Genomic DNA, 17,355 nt, shown 5'->3' with positions numbered 1-17,355 from the left:
GACTTCTAAAACTTTCAGCTCTGCTCCTTGTAAAAAATTGTGATAATCATCCTTTTTCATTTTCCCATTTTCTTGTAAATCCTGCATGCTGCTTTATCTCTTTCTCTCTCTCCTCTCTCTCCTCCCTCTCTCCTCCCTCTCCTCTCTCTTCTCTCTCCATGATCGGGGCCCCCTCCCTTCCACAGCATTGCAATTCTTTTCTCCCCCGAATCATATCTCCACACCACACTTCCTCCACTTCCTCCTTTCACAATATGACCTCTTTTCTCGCTCCAGTTGTGCAGTTTGTTCTCTCAGTAGTCAGATTGATTTCCTAGGTCTTCAGAATGATTTGGTAATTATCCAGCTGTATTCAAGGGGCAAGGCAAGCATAAGGTCCTCCTACTATTTCGCCATCTTAATATTTGTATCATAGTAGTCCCAGAAGCAGAAGACAGGCCAAAAGGGACAGAAGATTTATTTGACAAAATTGTAGCTAAAAATAATCTGGGTAAAGAAACAGCCATCCAAATCCAGAAGGCACAGCGAACACCCATCAAAATCAACAGATGCCAGTCAACACCAAGACATACTGTAGTAAAATTTTCAAAATACAGAGATAAGGAAAGAATCCTGAAAGCAGCAAGGGAAAATAAATCACTAACCTAAAAGGGAAGACATATCAGGTTAGCAGCAGATCACTTCACAGAAACCTGGCAGACCAGGAAGGGAGTGGCAGGAAATATTCAACATGCTGAGTGGGAAAAATATGCAGTCAAGAATTCTTTATCCAGCAAGGGTGTCATTCAGAATAGAAGGGAAGATAAAGACTTTCCCAGATAAACAAACACTAAAGGAGTTTGAGACCACACCAGCCATGTAAAAAATTTTAAAAGGGACTCTTTAAGTGGGAAAGAAATACCAAAAGCAACAAAGACTAAAAAGAAACAGAAAATCTCTAGAAATAACATTAAAAGTAACACAATACTGCTAAATTCATATCTATCAATAATCACTGTGAATGTAAAGGGACTAAATGCTCCTATCAAAAGACATAAGGTGTCAGAATGAATAAAAACAAGACCCATCTATATTTTGCCTACAAGAGACTCATTTTAGTCCTAAAGACACCTACAGATTGAAAGAAAGGGGATGGAGAACCATTGATTATGCTAATGGACATAAAAAGAAAACCAGAGTAACCTACTTATATCAGACAAACTAAATTTTAAAACAACAACTGTAATATACTGGATCACAATTCAGCCCTCAACACATTCAAAAATATTGAGATCATATCATGCATATTTTTAGACCACAATGCTATGGAACTTACAGTCAACCATAGAAAAAAAATTGGAAAGACCAAAAACCCATGAAGGTTAAAGAACATCCTACTAAATAATGAGTTAACCAGGAAATTAAAGTAGAAATTTTAAAATTGCATGGGAGAAAGTGAAAATGAAAACATTATGGTCCAGAACCTTTGGGATGCCCCATGAGAGGAAAGTATATGCAGGCCTACATCAAAAACACAACTTAATTTTACACCTAAAGGAGCTAGGAAAAGAATAGCAAGTAAAGCCCAAAGCCAGGAGAAGAAGGGAAGTAATAACGATTAGAGCAGAAATCAATGATATAGGAACAAAAAAACACCTTGGGACAGATAAACAAAACTAAGAGCTGTTCTTTGCAAGAATTAATAACATTGACAAATCCCTTAAAAAAAACTGAAAAACTTGAACTAGAGAAAATATGTTAAAATTTTTTTTAAATGAATGAAAGAAGTGAGATCACAACCAACATCACAGAACTACAATTATAAGAGAATATTATGAAAAATTATATGCCAATAGACTGAGAAAACTGGAAGAAATGGACAAATTCCTAGAAACATATAAACTAATAAAACTAAAGAAATAGAAAATTTGAACAGACCCATAACTAGTAAAGAAATTGAATCAGTAATCAAAAATCTCCCAACAAACCAAATTCCACAGCCAGATGATTTCTCATAGGAATTTTACCAGACATTTAAAGAAGGGTTAATACCTATTCTTCTCAAAGTGTTCCAAAAAAACAGAAATGGAAGGAAAACTTCCAAACTCATTCCATGGGGCCAGCATTACCTTGATTCCAAAACCAGACAAACACCTCACCAGAAAGGAGAACTACAGGTCAATATCCCTGATGAATATGAATGCAACAATTCTCAACAAGATACTAGGAAATTGAATCCAACACTAAATTCAATGAATTATTCACCACAATCAAGTAGGATTTATTCCTGGGCTGTAGTTCAGTATTTGCAAATGAATCAAGGTGATATATCACATTAATAAAAAAAAGGATAAGAATCATATGATCCTCTCAATAGATGCAGAAAAAGCATATGACAAAATGCAACATTCATTCTTTTTTTAATGTTTATTTATTATTTTAGAGAGAAAGAGAGTGGGGGGGGGGGGCAGAAAGAAGAGACACAGAATTCGAAGCAGGCTCCAGGCTCTGGGTTGTCAGCACAGAGCCCAACACAGGGCTTGAACTCATAGACTGTGAGACCATGCTTGAGCCAAAACTGGATGTCTAACCTACTGAGCCACCCAAGTGACCCAATACAACATTCATTCTTGATGAAAAACCTCAACAAAGTAGGGATAGAGGGAATAAACCTCAACATTATAAAGGCCTTAAATGAAAGACCCAGAGCTAATAACATCTTCAACAGGGAAAAACTGTGAGTGTTTCCCCCATGATCAGAAATAAGACAGGGATGTCCACTCTCACCACTGTTATTTAACATAGTACTGGAAGTGCAAGCCTCAGCGATCAGACAACAAAAAGAAATAAAAGGCATTAAAATCAGCAAGGAAGCCAAATTTTCACTATTTATAAACATGTTATTCTATGTAGAAAACACAAAAGACTCCACCAAACATTTGCTAGAACTGATAGATGAATTCAGTAAAATAGCAGGATATAAAATCAACATACAGAAACCTGTTGCATTTCTATACACCAATAATGAAGCAGCAGAAAGAGAAATCAAGGAATAGGTCCCATTTACAATTTCACTAAAACCATAAGATACCTAGGAAGAAACTTAACCAAAGTAAAAGATCCGTACTCTGAAAACCATAGAACACTTATGAAAGAAATTGAAGAGGATACAAAGAAATGGAAAAAAAAATTACATGCTCATGGATTGGAAGAACAAATATTTTTAAAATATCTGTATTACCCAAAGCAATCTACGCATTAAATGCGATACCTATCAAAATACCACCGGCATTTTTCACAGAGCTAGAATAAACAATCCTAAAATTTTATGAAATCACAAAAGACCCTGAATAGCCAAAACAATCTTGAAAAAGAGAATCAAAGCTGAAGGCATCACAATTCCAGACTTCAAGTTGTATTACAAAGCTGTAGTGATCAAGACAGTATGGCACTGGCACAAAAACAGACACATGGATCAATAGAACAGAATAGAAAACCCAGAAATGGACCCATAACAATATGGTCAACTAATCTTCAACAAAGCAGGAGACAATATCCAATGAAACCAAAGACACTTTCTTCAGCAAATGGTGTTGGGAAAACTCTACAGAAACATGCAAAAGATGAAACTGGACCACTTTCTTGTACCATATACAAAAATAAATTCAAAATGGATGAAAGAACTAAATATGATGCAGGAAACCATCAAAATCCTAGAGGAGAACACAGGCAGCAAACTCTTTATCCTTGGCTGTAGCAACTTCTTACTAGACACATCTCCAGAAGCAAGGGAAACAAAAGTAAAAATGAACTATTGGGATTTCATTAAGATAAAAAACTTCTGCACAGTGAAGGAAAAAATCAACAAAACTAAAAGTCAGTCTATGGAATGGGAGAAGATATTTTCAAATTACATATCTGATAAAGGGTTAGTATTCAAAATTTATAAAGAACTTAGCAAATCCACCACCTAGAAAACAAATAATCCAATTAAGAAATTGGCAGAAGACATAGACATTTTTCCAAAGAAGACATGCATATGGCCAAGAGACACATGAAAAGATGCTCAACATCACTCATCATCAGGGAATACAAATCAAAACTACAGTGAGATACCACCTTGCACCTGTCAGAATGGCTAAAATTAACAACTCAGGAGGCGCCTGGGTGTCTCAGTTGAGTGATTGACTTCGGCTCAGGTCATGATCTCGCAGTTTGGGAGTTCAAGTCCCGCATCGGGCTCTGTGCTGACAGCTCAGAGCCTGGAGCCTGCTTTGGATTCTGTGTCTCCCCCTCTCTCTGCCCCTCCCCTATTCATGCTCTTTGTGTGTGTCTCTCTCTCAATAATAAATAAACATTAAAAAAATTTTTAAAAAACTCAGGAAAGAACAGATGTTGATGAGAATGTGAAGAAAGGGGAACACTCTTACACCTTTGGTGGGAATGAAAACTGGTGCAGCCACTCTGGAGAACAGGATGGAGGTTCCTCAGAAAGTCAAAAATAGAACTACCCTATGACCCAGGAATTGCACTACTAGGTATTTACCCAAAAGATACAAAAATATTGATTCAATAGGGCACATGGACCCTGAAGTTTATAGCAGCATTATCGACAATAGGCAAATTATGGAAGAAGCTCAAATGTCCATCAACTGATGAATGGATAAAGATGTATGTACTCGAACACACACACACACACACACACACACACACGCACACACGCACACACACACGGAATATTACTCAGCCATCATAAAGAATGAAAACTTGTCATTTGCAATGATGTGGATGGAGCTAGAGTCGATTATGCTAAGTGAAATAAATCAGTCAAAGAAAGACAAATACCATATGATTTCACTCACATGTGGAATTTAAGAAATAAAACAGATGAACATAGGCGAAGGGGAAAAAAAGAAAGGGGAGCAAACCATAAGAGATTTTTTCCCAGGATTTTTATTATTTATTTATTTATTTATTTATTTATTTATTTATTTATTTTTTAATATAATTTATTGTCAAATTGGTTTCCATACAACACCCAGTACTCATCCCAAGTGCCCTCCTCCCTGCCCATCACCCACTTTCCCCTCTCCCCCACCCCCCATCCACCCTTAGTTTGTTTTCAGTCCTTAAGAGTAACTATAGAGAAAAACTGAAGGTTGATGGAGGGGAGGTAGGTGGGGGATGGGCCAAATGGATGATGGGTATTAAGGAGGGCACTTGTGTTGAACACTGGGTGTTATATGTAAGCGATGAATCACTAAATTCTACTCTTGAAACCAATATTACACTACATGTTAACTAGAATTTATATAAAATTTTGAAAAAAAAGATTCTTACATAGAATCTTGAAAGAGTCCAACCGTGGAGATGAAATTTTAAACTCAATTTTTTCTGGGGCCAGGTGGTACAAATTAATAAAATAATCAGTGTAAATAATAATAATAATAATAGTGTCATAAACTGAGAAGCGGCCAGTGATGTTGTGACTCAGAGTCAAGTTTCAAAGAAAGTGATGGAGACTTCAGTGGGCTCCAGAACAAATGCCTTCAAGGGAGTACTGTTAATGTCAACCAATTTTTCTTATTATAAAATTTACTGAAGAAATCTCAAACTCTGGATGTTAATATGATTTTTAAATATTAACAACTAATTATTGTTTTAAAAAAGCAAAAACATTTTGAGTACCAAGTGAAACACAATGGTGTGTAGACATGTTTCTACATACTAACATCCCATTCTGTTTAAGGAATGAGATCAAAAATGGAGAACCTGCAGGAGACTGAGAACGTATGAACAGAGTTGTAAAAGTGCAGCTATCTTAAAGAGTTAATAGACGTTGTTTTCCACAATCAAGTGGTGATAAGCTGTGGGATAATAGATCCTTGTGCTTGGAAAGGGCTTCAAACATTAAACAGCCTCTTCTGATATTATTCATAACTTTGCCTTAAAGTCTTCCATTCCCTACTGTTCATCTTCATCACGTGGGGCTTATTGTGTTCCCATATGCATGAGTTGTATTGCTAATTTTTCTACTAGTAAATGGAATAGATATTTCATCTTTTTCAGAAATATCTGTCATTTGTGGTTTGACATTTCTAATACTCCAAATATTATTTCAGGAATGCATTCATCCTAACTCTTTTGACGTCAAGATATTTTCTTCTACTTTTCTTTCCTTAAATAGCACAGCAATATATCCTTACCGGATAGTTTTCTTGATAAGATTTTGCAAATGGTCCAACTAGAAAAGAATGTGGTTGCCAGGATCTGTGTACTTGGAATGACAGAAGCACATTTATTTATTTATTTTTTTGGATAGAAGTCAAACCCTATATTGACTTGGCTCTAACAAGGTTTCTCTTATGCACCCTATAAGGTATTATACTTTCTTGGCAAATATAAAGTGCTAACTCCTTTCTCCAAGGGTTGAGGCATATCCTCCCCAAGCAGAAGGATGAACATGATAATCTAACAGGTATTTTTCCAATCATGACTACTGTGATCTAAGTCCAATAGACAGCCAGAACTTTTTTAACATTTCATTGAAAAATAATTATACTTAAATTATCTTAATATATATCCTATGAAATATATATTTGCCTTAACATACACTGAAGCATTCTAAGAAATTTCTTCCAGCTGTATTTTGCTTTATCCTAAAGTTTTCAGAAAGAAACTTGGGGAACTCAAAGTCTTATGTATTTTCAGAAGAATGTCAAATCTGAATTCAAGTTGTGAAAGGTAATATTTTCTCAGAAACAGTATCAGTGTATTAGACCCTCAATATTCACGTTTTCTCATAGTTTATATAATCTCCAAATTTACTAATATCACCCTACTCTGTAACTTTTCCTATAAAATTTGATAAAATATGATGAAAAGATAAGTCTGTGAATGGTTCATATTTTTAATTTCTACCATATATTATCTGAGTCATTGAAACAATTCTAAGTATTTAAAACAAGCCTTTTATGAATTATGTGTCCAAGTAAAGTACATGATTTTGTACAAATTTTTACTATATATGTACCTTATTTATATATCAACATAGGTGGGCAATTACTTTTGTTCACCTATCAGCTAAGTAGCCTATTCCTTTACACTTACACATATAAAATTCATATTTGTACCATAAAATAATTAATATTTATTAGGTCTATGGATTCTTTGGTCTCCTGTAAATGAAAAAAAAAAAAGGCTAGAGATTTTGAAACCCCAAATGACAAAATTCAAAGAACAAATAGAAAGCACAGGTTATAAATAGTGGAAAAGATTACAGAAATGATTATCATGTTCATCTTCTCCTTTTTTAATGGTCTGTTATGTGGTTGTCATAAAGTGCATTTCTCTTTAGCCTCTCTCTATATCTAAATGATTCTTCTTTGACTGCTTTTTCTTACTGTCTTTTTTGTTTCTTTCTCATTACATTTCCTTATTAACCATCTACGCAGGTAAAGCTCACATAAAAAGCTGTAAATATTTAATGTATATAACTCAGTGAGTTTGAAGATAAGTATAAACCTGAGAAACCATCACAACAACCTATGCCATAAACATATTCATCCCCTTTAAAAGCTTTCTCTTGTCTATTATTATTATTACTATTATTATTATTTGTGTATGTGTGTTATAATAATACTTAACATAAGATGTACCCCATTAGGAAATCAGGAAATTACAATACTGCACTGTATATTCATTATATTTTTTAATCATTAATTGACCCTCATCTTGGGGGAATAAAGCATGTGTCAGGTAAAATGTAGAAAGGAAATAGAAGAAACAAAGGAGAGTTAACTAACTTTGGGTGCCTCTTACGTGCCATTTATTATGATAAGCTGTTTACTAGCATGCTTTTCAGTATTCACACTAAGCCTAAATACTTCATTGTATCCCACATCCTTCTTTTTTAATCACTCTCCATATCTAATCCATCACTAGGCCTAAATACTTCTTATATATTTTATAAATATCTCAGTTATGAAATCATTTCTATCCATTCTGTCAAGTTTAGGTCACTATCATTTTTCACTAATAAATTTCTAATTAATCTCCCCAATAGACTGTTATCTCATTTTATTTGCTATATTTTATTAAAACGATATCAAAGATACATGCTTGTCATGGCATTTCAGCAGCTTAAAATCCTGCAGTGATTCCTACACAAAATGCTTATATTTCCAAATATGTGTCAAATCCTCAAAATGATTTGTTCCTGCCTGCCCTTCCAGATTTACTCCCTGTCATTTTTTAACTTGGTATCTAGAATTGTTCAGGTCCTCAAGTATTCAAAACTCCATCAGCCTGCAGGGTATTTTCACATGTGTTTCATCTGGATGGAATGCTTATTCTTGCAGAATTCCATTGCCACCACCATATGTAAGTTGTCCTTCAGGTCTTTCTCTTTCTATGGCAAGCTTTCTACCTGGATTCCATTTGGTTCTCCAGCCTACACTTTGTAAGAACTTAATACTTCTTTCTGACAATTACTTAAATTTATATTTAATTGCATTATCTGTGTCCTTACAGTCTGTAGAACCTATGCACTGCTAAATGTTTACAGTATTTAACATATATTAGAGTTGATGGTGCACCTGCATGGCTCAGTCAGTTGAGTGTCTGACTCTTGGTTCCAGCTCAGGTCATGATCTCACAGTTCATGAGTGTGAGTTCAAGCCCCTGTCAAGTTCTGTGATGACAGTGTGGAGTCTGCTTGGGATTCTCTCTCTCTCTCTCTCTCTCTCTCTCTCTCTCTCTCTCTCTCTGCTCTTTCCCTGTTTGTGCTCTCTCTCTCTTTCAAAATAAATAAATAAACTTAAAAAAACATATATTAGAGTTGGAAAATATTTTATAATGAATGAATAAAATATGAAAAGCCATATATGAGTCATTTGATTTATATTTTAAGATATGAAATTTATAAGTGATCTCTCTAAATATGACTCACAAAGGTAGGTAGGATGCTTGACATATACTTAGTGCTTATGTGTTCCTCAACTAATATCACTGTTAAAGATGACTTATGAGATGAATTATGAATCAATTTTAAAATTGTTTTGGTGCAAGTAGTATATATCTAATAAAGGGAATTTAACTTTACATTTATCTTTTTTTGACTATGGACAAATCCAAATGGAAAAAAAATGGGCTTTTTCGTATCTCAGAGGAAATATCAATACTGTGATATCACAATACTGTGATAGAGTACCTATCATGAGTAAATCATTGTTTCAATTTTTGACTCTCAGGTCAAAATGTATATTTTGGAATATTTGGAGGTTATTTTAAAAGTGGAACATATCATCAAGGTGTTAATGAATATCTTGAGCTTTTAAATTATAATATAGAGTAACTTGGTTTAATTCACTAACAAAATACCACAATTAAATTTAAAAACATTTTACTCATCCATTCATTATTTATCCCTCTATTTTTATTTTATTTTATTTTTTTCATTTTTCAGAAGTCCCCTCTGCCCATTTTCCCTGATTTTATTTACCTGCTCAGGATCATGGGATATTATCAGAATATTTCTCCGGGTCTGTTCACCTTTGTGTAGTTAGAGAAGTAGTTCTGTGTTATGGTTAATAGGGTGGCCTCTGGAGTTAGGCTGCCTGGGTTTCAATCCTGACTCTATCACTGGCTAACTATAGAAATGTTAACTAAGCATTGAAAATATAGAGCAGTTAATTTGATGGCATTGGGGTCAGAGTACAAATGCTCATATAAGGTTAATGCTGTTCCTAAAAGCCCTTAATAAATATAAATAACCTGGCAACCTCAACTTTAAGCAAAATTTCTAAGTGAAAATAGCCAATGATCCTGTGTTACCTCCATAATTTGAAGACATGCTGCTTACAGCATCATTATTATAATCAAATTTCTTTCAGGAATTTCATTAAACATACGTAGACTACTGTATACACACACACACACACACACACACACACACACACACTACAATACAGTACAATAAAGATAGAATTTGTGCTATGCCAATATGCTGACTGAAGTATTTTGGACAACTTTTACAAAATGTTTATATTTTATGATTTTTCCAAAATTAAAAAAAATGTGTTTTTTTTTTTTAATTAAGAATCTTAGATTTTCAACTGGCAGGGAGTAAGTTTATGATTTCACTGTTTATAGGTACTTTTTGTTATAAATTTATAGATGACTAATATGAATTCAAAAATAAGTAACACTGGATTATAATAGCAATACTTGCTTTACTGAATCAATACCTTGAATACACTTCTATTCATTTTTAACTCATTCTTATAATAATGCACTGTTGATATTAAATTACTTCATCTTAAATAATCATATATCATAGATAACTAAATAAAAGGAAATAAATGATTTTTATTATTAAGCAATAATAATTAAGTAAAATATATAAATATATAAAAGATACAAATAATTATGGGGCAAAAAAATAATTTCAATAAATATTTTCCTATAACATTTGAGCTAGTACTACATAGTCAAAAATGACCTACCAGTGTTTAGGGGGCTTAAATATATTTTTCATGATATAAATCCTCATGTAGAAAATTTAGAATGTATTTCATAGCTATCTATGTGCTCTCCCACTTGTACTTATGGCACAAAATATTGTCAGTGGCATGATGACAGTCTAGTGTAAGAGGAATACCTTGGTTAGTATGCCACAGATAAGGTCACTCTAGGCTGAATTCGATATAGGTGTATGTTAACTCTGGCTTAATATAAGTCAGAAATGGTTAAAGTCAAGAGGGCAAAGTCCAAGTCAGATAGGAATACTTTGATTGTTAAAAAAAGTCACTCTTATAGCATGAAAGGTAAAAAACATGTTGTAAAGCCTTTATCGCAAGAACTGCATTGCCATCCAGTGGATTTTCCCTTTCTCCAACAATGTTGTTGTAAAGGGGCTTTAGAGTTAATGTAACAAAAACAATTAGAGTTCTAATGGACTATAGGTAAAGAAAAGCTTCCTAAAATTTAGCAGTACAATTGTCTCCCTTAAAAAAAAAAAAAACAAAAAAACAAAAAAACAAAAAAACAATGAGATTCTTTAAATAAAAATGAGGAGTTACAAAAGGTTTTATTGCAATTGAGTCTATTTTCTTATATGTTTCACCTGTGGATCCTTAGTCTCTACTTCTAACTGGCTCCAGACAGTAAAGGGAATTAGTACCATCACTCAGGTACATAACAGACCTTCACATATTTTAAGGCAATTCTTTGGTATCCTACTATTTTCAGCTAAATTAAGGAAATATAAATATTCCAATCCTAAACACCTCTTGATTTCTTGGATACGAGTCATGGTATAGAATTTGGTAACTCCAAGAGTCTGGCAGATAAAAGAAAGTTTTCATCATCTTCACCACTCTTCCAACACTATGGTACTCAAACTTTTCTCAAGGAGATAGAGCTCAGACTGAGTCTGTTATAATGAAATTGAGGTTTCCCAAGTCACATACAATTCCAGACCAATGTATCCTGTGTGATAATCAGTTGCTGACTTGAGTCACTTTAAGCTAATATTCTAAATGCCTTCCCTCTGGTATGGCTTAGAATCATGTGTGCAGCTCACTTTGCCTTCTCAGAATCTGGCACACTCCATGGAAAATCTGGATATGTCACAATGGAAGTCTGGTAAAATTATTCTCCACCCAAACCAAACAGTGGCAGCTCCACAAGAAAAGTTTATGATTCTTTCCGGAACAACATTCTTTTAAGATAAAACTCTTTTTAAGTCTATTGCACTGTTGTGGCAAAATCAACCTAAACAATAAAATACAACATAGGCCTCTCTTGTGCCTAATTTTACCTTGAACTGATTTTTGGAAAGGAAAGTCCTCTCAAATTGATTAATTTTCTTAATTCACCTGTTCCCCCCAAATCTTCTAGTTTTCTTTAAATAGGGTATTTAACTTCCTTCCATAGGACCCAGCCATATTCTCTAAGAGCTGCTTTGAGGCACCTAAAACGTGATTCAAAATATGTCCCTGTTCCATCATTCATGGATTACCAGCATATTCTTTTCACTGATACTTAAGTAAAGTTGGAGGTTATAAAAATACCTTTTTTGCAAATCATAATATACTGCATTCCTTTCAATATTCTGTAGTCCCACTAAAGATTATAAGCCATGATATCATTAAGATACTAGCTTCCTACTTTAGGCATTAGAATGTAGGCATTAAAAAACTAAATTGCATACTTTATAGCCATGGTATTCAGGTATGTTTTATTTATGATTAAAAGTGAGACATAAATTGAATTTCAATTGAACCAGATTTGTGAAGTCAATACTTCTGCATCAGATTCTACACCAAGATGGGAATTAAGCATATAGTTTAACTTCTGTTTGAGAAAAGTACAGCCATTGTTGTTTTGTGCATCACTGCATATCTTCCTCGGGGATTGACTGAACACACATGTTGGCTTTTGGAAATTGTGAACAAACAGCTTTTAAAATTCTGAATGAATACATTTTGTGATATGAAAACAATTTATCATACAAACTCAAAAATTTTCAATGCCATCAGTATTATTTAGAACATTAAGTAGTCTCATAATCTTTACATGTTCATATTAATGGATGTTTTCATAATAAATTAATGTTTCTCAACCATTATGGAGTATTGATATTTCTTACTTCAAAGTGGGTTGAATAATTTAAAAATGCAAAGCATTTTAAAAACTGGCTTGAAATGTAATAAGCATTATATGAGTGTTTGCTATGATAAATAATGAATAATTATAGGAATATAAATTTAAAATAATTTTAATGTGATACTAATTTCCATTCAATTGTGAAACATTTATCCTGAGGAATCAATGTATTGTATCTTTGATGTTACAAAAATAGACAGATTTTGAATTCATGTATATTTCTGTCATTTTTTATAAGTGAGTATACTGTACCATAAAACATATGGGTTTAATTATTTTTATATTATATCTGGGAACAGAAATTCATCCTTTGGCAGAAATAAGAAAGAATCTACCTGATAAAACATATCCCTTTCTCAACATAAATTGATGTGATGAAAATATATGCATTTTGAAAGTGTGCTTTCAGACTTACTCTAAAAAAAAAGAGTTACTCTCAGTGTGGTAGTTCTATAAACTAAAAAAGGAAAAGGAAAAGGAAAAGGAAAATAAAAAGGAAAGGGAAAAGGAAATGGAAAAATATATTCCCAGAGCTGATTGGAAATGTTGGCAGGATTTTACACAGGTTCTCATGCAAGCCTGGATTAATGATAAGGACAATACAGTGTTATCAAAAACTCATGGCTAGATTCCAAGAGAAGTTTGTCGTGCTTTCTGCTATTCCCTGGTACCGATTCCTAAGCTTAGCCCTATTAGTTAGAGGGATACTTATGACTTTCCATGCTATGTATATACATTGTAATCAAATCAACACATTGCTTAAATAATATAGGTGATGAACAACTTCGGATTACTTATTGCATTTTGGGGTATTATGCACCTATATATACTATTGTGTCTTAATTCTTGTGGCTTTTTAGATAGATTTCTAAGAATTTTAAACCAGAGATATCAGAGAAAAATGACCATAAATTTATGTTAATTATATGAGAATCACTACTGTATTATTTCATAATTTTTTATTTGAAAAAGTATTACAACTAAGGTTTATTTGTGTGATATGTAAGATGTTAATACTTCAAGGAATAAAAACTGATCTAAATAACCATTAGCTTTGATGTTCCTTCATGGATACCTGATGAATTAAAAAAATACTCAATATTATGAGCTTCATAGACTTGGAAAGAGATTTAGGTGTTTATAACTAATATATAACTAATATATATCTTCAAAATACATCCACTATGTTCTGCCACTTACACATACCTAGATAAAATTAAAATGGCTACTTAAAAACAAACAAAAAAAAAAACACATGACCCAATTTAAAAATGGTCAAAGAATTGAGTAGATATTTCTCTAAACGTGATACACAAATGACCAACAAGCATATGGAAAGATGTTTACCATCACTAATAATGAGAGAAGTGCAGTTCAAAACCACAATGAGATATCACCCTATGCCCATTAGTATGGCTACTACTAAAATAATAATAATAAATCTAAAAAAGAAAATAACAAGTGTTGGTAAGGATGTGGAGAAATCAGAACTGCTGAACACTATTGGTCCTAATGTAGTCCCTTTGAAAAACAATATGGAGGTTTCTCAAAAAAAAAGAAATAATAATAAGTTACTATACAACACAGGAATACCACTTCTGGGTATATATACAAAAAAACTGGAAGCAGGACCTTGAAGAGATATTTGTGTACTCATGTTCATAGCAGCACTACTACAGTAGCCAAGATATGAAAACATCCCAAATGTCCACGGATAGATGAATAGATAAATAAATGTGGTATTTCCATACCATGGAAACTTTATAAAGAAAGGAAATCCTGTCGCATGCTATAGCATGGATGAACCTCAAGGACATTATGCTAAGTTAAATAAGCCAGTCACAAAAGAAAAAAATTTACATAATTGTATTTACATGAAATATCTGTAGTAGTTAAATTCACAGAAATAGGAAGTATAATGGTGGTAACCAGAGCTGGGGGGAGGAGACACTGAGGAGTTGTTCAATAGGTATACAGCTTTAGTTTTACAAGATAAAGTTCTAGAGATTGTGCAATATTAACATACCTAATACTAATGAAATGTATAATTAGAAATGTTAAAAAGGCTTGGCTCAGTCAGTTGGGCCACAGACTTCGGCTCAGGTCATGATCTCATAGTTGATAAGTTCAAGCCCCTCCTCAGACTCTGTGCTGGCAGCTCAGAGCCTGGAGCCTGCTTTGGATTCTGTGTCTCCCTTTCTCTCTCCTCCTCCCCAACTCGTGCTCTGTCTCTCTCTCTCAAAAATGAATAAACATTAAAAAATTTTAAAAAGAAATGTTAAAAAGGCAATTTAACATTATGCATTTTTTACCACACTTAAGAAAAAGATTAAGCAACCCTTAGAATAATTATAAAAAATGTTTGTTAAGAAAGTCACTAAAAAGTAAGAACTTTGCTCCTATCCTTTACGCCTTCAAATACTGATGTTTTTCTTGTTTTCTATTACTAGAGAGATCTATAGTATCACTGACTGGGAAACTCTAGCTTTTTTACTAATACTGTTTGCATGGTATGTATTTTTTCCACCCTTGCCCTTTCATCCCATTTGTGTTTTTTGAATCTAAATTGTGTCTCTTATAGACAATATATAGAATGTTTTTGACATTTTATTCAGTCTGACAATCTCTGACTTTTGTATGGGATGTTTAGATCACTCACTTTTACCCCGAGTTTTGGTTGACTATTAGCTGGATTTACATTTACTACTTTGTGGTTTGATTTCTATGTCTCTCGTGTCTTGGTCTTCTCTTCCTCATTTACTGCTCTCTTTTTTGTTAAATTAATATTTTATTGTACCTCTGATGATTGCTATATTTTAAGTAACTTTCTTATAAGATTGCTCTAGGGATTACAATATTTATCTTAACTTTTCACAGTCTACTTCAGATTAATACTAATTTAACTCTGATAAATATAAACACTTTACTCCAACATGGCTCTATTCCCTCCTCCCTTTATTGTGCTCATCACTTACATTGTATCCACGCACATTATAAACTCAAGTATAGGATGTTACAATAATTGTGTTTTAATCTTAAAGAAATAAGAGCAAAATTGAAAATTATTTATAGTAATTTTATATTTACCCATATATTTACCATTCCTAATGTTCTCTATTATTTTTTTAAAAGATTCATGCTGTCATTTGTTGATATTTCCTGACAACCCAAATGATTCCTTTAATATTTCTTTTCTTTTAAATGTTTATTTATTTTGAGAGAGAGAGCACAAGAGGGAGAGAATCCCAAGCAGGCTCTGCACTAGAAGCGTTCAGTCCACTGAGCATCTTGAGATCATGACCTGAGCCAAGATCAAGAGTCAAGATCAAGATCAAGAGTCAGGTGTTTAACCAACTGAGCCACCCAGGCGCCACCCCTCCTTTAGCATTTCTTGTAAGTCGGCTGGCAACAAATAATCTTCTTATCTGTTTATCATGGAAGATCTTTATTTTACCTTTACTTTTGATGAACAGTTTTTCTGGATATTGAATTCTTGATTGAGAGTTTATTTCCTTCAGCAGCTTAAAGAAATTCAGACCTCTGCCTTTGTCCTCCTTGTTGCAGATGAGAAGCCAATCATTACGTGTATTGACACACAGTCAAACGTACCGAGTTGACTCTCTCTTTCTGCTTTCAAGATTTTCTTTTTCTTTGGGTTCTTAGGAGTCACTTCTCTATCTATTTAGCTTAATAGCCAATCTTTAACACATTTTCCTCAGTCTCCTTCAGCCAGTAAATCTTTCATTCTCTGCTAATTTTTCGGCTAATTTCATATCTCTGCTAATTTACAGGTAGGAGAGTGCAAAGTTAAATCTTTTCACAAATCTTCTCTGGTTTGCATTTTACACTGGATCCATTTGTGTCTCACATGCACATGTACACATATTCAGGATTGGCTAGGCCCTCTCAGTGTCCATTAGACATGCACACAGATTCAGACATTTGCCACCACCACCAAAGTAACCTCTGGCTAATAGAGCCATTTGTCTTTCTAGCTCTCACAGTGCTAGGTCATTTCCACTAACAATGCCACTGCATGTGGGCTTGGTGCACATTTGCACATTTGTCCAAATTCTCTCCGCAGCTATTTTTATTTTTTGGCACAGGACTGGAAACTTTATTAGTTTTGGCAGGTCGATATGCCTAGGTAAAAAATTATTTTTGATATAAAATAGTTTAACAATTAGTTTAGTCTATATGTGGTAATTCCAAAGCAGTTCTTTGAATTTTCAGAACAAGAAAATACCTATGGATACAAACACAATCCAATCATTATTTGTTTTCATGTTTTCTTCCTTCCAGTTTTATTGAAATATAATTTATCTGTATCACTGTATACACTTAAGATGTACTGCATAATAGTTTGACTTACATTTTTTGTGAAATTATTACCATGACAAATTTAGTTAGCATCTATCATCTCATACTGATACAATAAAAAGGGAAAGCAAAAAGAGAAAAGAACTGTCCTTATGATGAAAACTCTTAGGATTTATTCTCTTAACATTCATGTATATCATGCAGCAGTGTTAACTACAGACATGATGTAGTCACATTCCTAGTACTTATTTAGGTTATAACTGGACATTTGTATCTTTTGACCATCTTCTTCCAATTCCCTCTCTCTCCAACTCCTGCCTCTGGTAACCATAAATATCTGATGTCTTTTCCCATGAGTATGGCTGTATTTTTCATTTATTTTAGATT

The 17,355-nt window shown here is 33.4% G+C and overlaps 1 long non-coding RNA gene across 1 annotated transcript in view; it reads left to right on the top strand.

Moving 5' to 3' along the window:
- The first annotated feature begins 990 nt into the window (after positions 1 to 990).
- LOC121028007 (uncharacterized) overlaps positions 991 to 17,355 on the top strand; it is a 22,398-nt gene continuing 6,033 nt past the window's right edge. The window contains exons 1-2 of the long non-coding RNA XR_005789038.1: positions 991 to 1,002; positions 15,653 to 15,660. This is a non-coding gene — a long non-coding RNA (uncharacterized LOC121028007). The remainder of the gene's footprint in view (positions 1,003 to 15,652; positions 15,661 to 17,355) is intronic.

This window comes from Herpailurus yagouaroundi, unplaced genomic scaffold (genome assembly GCF_014898765.1).
Source record: "Herpailurus yagouaroundi ecotype Mexico unplaced genomic scaffold, PumYag 28, whole genome shotgun sequence".
NCBI lineage: Eukaryota > Metazoa > Chordata > Mammalia > Carnivora > Felidae > Herpailurus > Herpailurus yagouaroundi.
This window is presented reverse-complemented; position numbering and strand designations above follow the sequence as displayed.